Source organism: Mastomys coucha, unplaced genomic scaffold (genome assembly GCF_008632895.1).
Source record: "Mastomys coucha isolate ucsf_1 unplaced genomic scaffold, UCSF_Mcou_1 pScaffold22, whole genome shotgun sequence".
NCBI classification, from domain to species: Eukaryota; Metazoa; Chordata; class Mammalia; order Rodentia; family Muridae; genus Mastomys; species Mastomys coucha.
This window is the reverse complement of record NW_022196905.1, coordinates 185,345,376-185,347,716: the sequence shown is the minus strand read 5'-3', so window position 1 is coordinate 185,347,716 and position 2,341 is coordinate 185,345,376. Positions and strand designations below refer to the sequence as shown.

The window sequence follows — 2,341 nt, the reverse complement described above, 5'->3', positions numbered from 1 at the left end:
CTGCCTCTGCCTCCCAAGTGCTGGGATTAAAGGCGTGCGCCACCACGCCTGGCCCTTAAATTTTCTGGAAGGAAAATTCTTTGAGACATGATTTCATGGAACCCAGGATAGCCTCAAACTCACTAAGTAGTCAAGGATAGACCTGACCCCTAGCCCTCTTGCCTCATGCTAGCCCCTCCCACCAAGCCTAGGAGGCTCATAAACTTGTGCTAACACAGGACTGAAAACTTGTAAACCCTACAAGAAAAAAGTCCTAAACAGCGCTTTCACAGGATCATATATAATGACAGCTCCTAATCGGGTCTCAAAATTTATCCTGAAATTACTTCTTCATAAAAATAATTAAGTTCACTCCCTACAGCCCTTCCTTGCTGTCTCATTTAGTACTACAAAGCCATTTAAAGGAATTACAGTAATCATGACCATCAAATTCGCAGTGAAGTAATTTCTAAACACCAACCTGAGCACACAGTCAAAGGTCATTTTATAATTGGAAAACTTGAATTCGGGAGCTTGACTGGCAAGCGCTCTACGGCAGAAAGGCAAATCTCACCCTGAGCATTTACACTTCTCCATCACTGTTGTCATAACCCCTCATTCAAGGGTGAGGGTCTAGGGTCGGGTACCTTTAAAACCTCTCTCCCAAGCTGTCCGGCAGGGCATCCCCAGTGAAAGGAGATATACACGCACAAAAGCTGAACCATCAAAGCATCAAAGCAAGGTAGGAAGGATGCAGAGCTAGAGTGGCCGAGGAGGGAAAGAAGGAGCCTGAACAGAGGGCAGTCCCTAACAAGGAGGAAGGTAGGTCAGGTCCACGGGGCTGAGATCGGGCCAGAGAACAGGACTCTGTTCCCACCAGCTGTTCTTTATCAGCCCGCAAATTCATCCCAGAAAAAAAAAAAAAAAAAATCAATGCGCTTTCGCAACCCCCAGCACTGACAGCACAGAACAGAAGTGCGCCCTTCTCGGAGTAACCTCCGATGAATATGCACAAATTGTAAGGTACTAGCAAAGGTGAATGCAACAGCAGACTGGAGGGCTGCCTTGACAGCCTGGCAAAATTAGTGCGGCAGCATTAATTTACAGTATCTTAACTCAGCCACTGCCAGCTTGCCCCATTAGTCATTTTATTAGGAGGGGGGAGAAGAAAGCAGATATGCCTAAAGCAATTAGGAGCCTAATTGATACTGAATCAAGTTCAAGTTGGGCACCCAACTTGTTCTGCAGCTTTCACGCCTTCTCCTCAACAGACAAGTCAGGAAATCAGACAAGATCCCTGACCTCTAAGGGGACAAGGATGATTTAACAAACTAAGAATGTCTCCCAAAAATTGCCCCTACAAAATCTCTACTTGCTCACTAGTTCTTTAAAATGGTTGTGAGCCACCATGTGGTTGCTGGGATTTGAACTCAGGACCTTGGGAAGATCAGTCAGTGCTCTTAACCACTGAGCCATCTCTCTAGCCACTGCTCACTAATTCTAATACTTGGGGAAATTTGAGTATGATTTGAAAAAAAAAATCCCCTAAGTTTAACAAAGAAAGACAGAAAGAGCGAGAGAGCAAGAGACAGAGAGACAGAGACAGAGAGAGACAGAGACAGAAAGAGAGAGAGGGAGAGACCTATTCAGTTCAACTATAGGCTGTAAGGTCATACTATGGAATATCACTGTTTTCCATATGCAAGGATTAAAGAAGGCAAAGATCATAATCCAAACAGATCTGAAGTAGGAATATAAAACTACTTGTAAAGAAAATGCTTTACACACGGTCTACAAAACTGATGCTGAACAGGTCCTGTCCTTAAAAAGCACACTGTTTTAAGAGACAGTGTTACTGTGATCCACTTCACAATGAGCAATTACATCAAGAGAATATTGCAAACACTTCAATGTGTTTGCTTAGTTCTTCATATAGAATAACACACAGACATGAAAAATAAGACAGCATTCAACATATTGATATGTAAAGATACCTAGAGAAATGGACTAGCAAAACTAAGTTGATCCCATTTCTGTTTGCCAAAGGAGGGAAGAAAATCTCTCTGTGTGTATATATATGGATATGCTCAAAATGGAGAAAAATTCTTGATAGATAACAACTGAGGGAGAAGGAACAGGCTAACAGAGAGATATATTCATTTGTCCTAAATGAATTTTTAGCCTAGGTGTATGTGTGTGTATGTGTGTGTGTGTGTGTGTGTGTGTGTGTGTGTGTGTGTGTGTGTATCATATGCTTGCTCTTTTAATTATTTAAATCCTTCAACAATTATTTAATGGTCACTCACTGTGAGGCAGGTAAATCTCTAGATGCTGCGGAATTAAAAGTGAACCAAACTTTCTA

General features: G+C 42.3%; 1 protein-coding gene across 10 annotated transcripts in view; it reads right to left on the bottom strand.

Moving 5' to 3' along the window:
- Fat1 (FAT atypical cadherin 1) overlaps positions 1 to 2,341 on the bottom strand; it is a 122,878-nt gene that overhangs the window by 106,176 nt on the left and 14,361 nt on the right. The window lies entirely within an intron of this gene.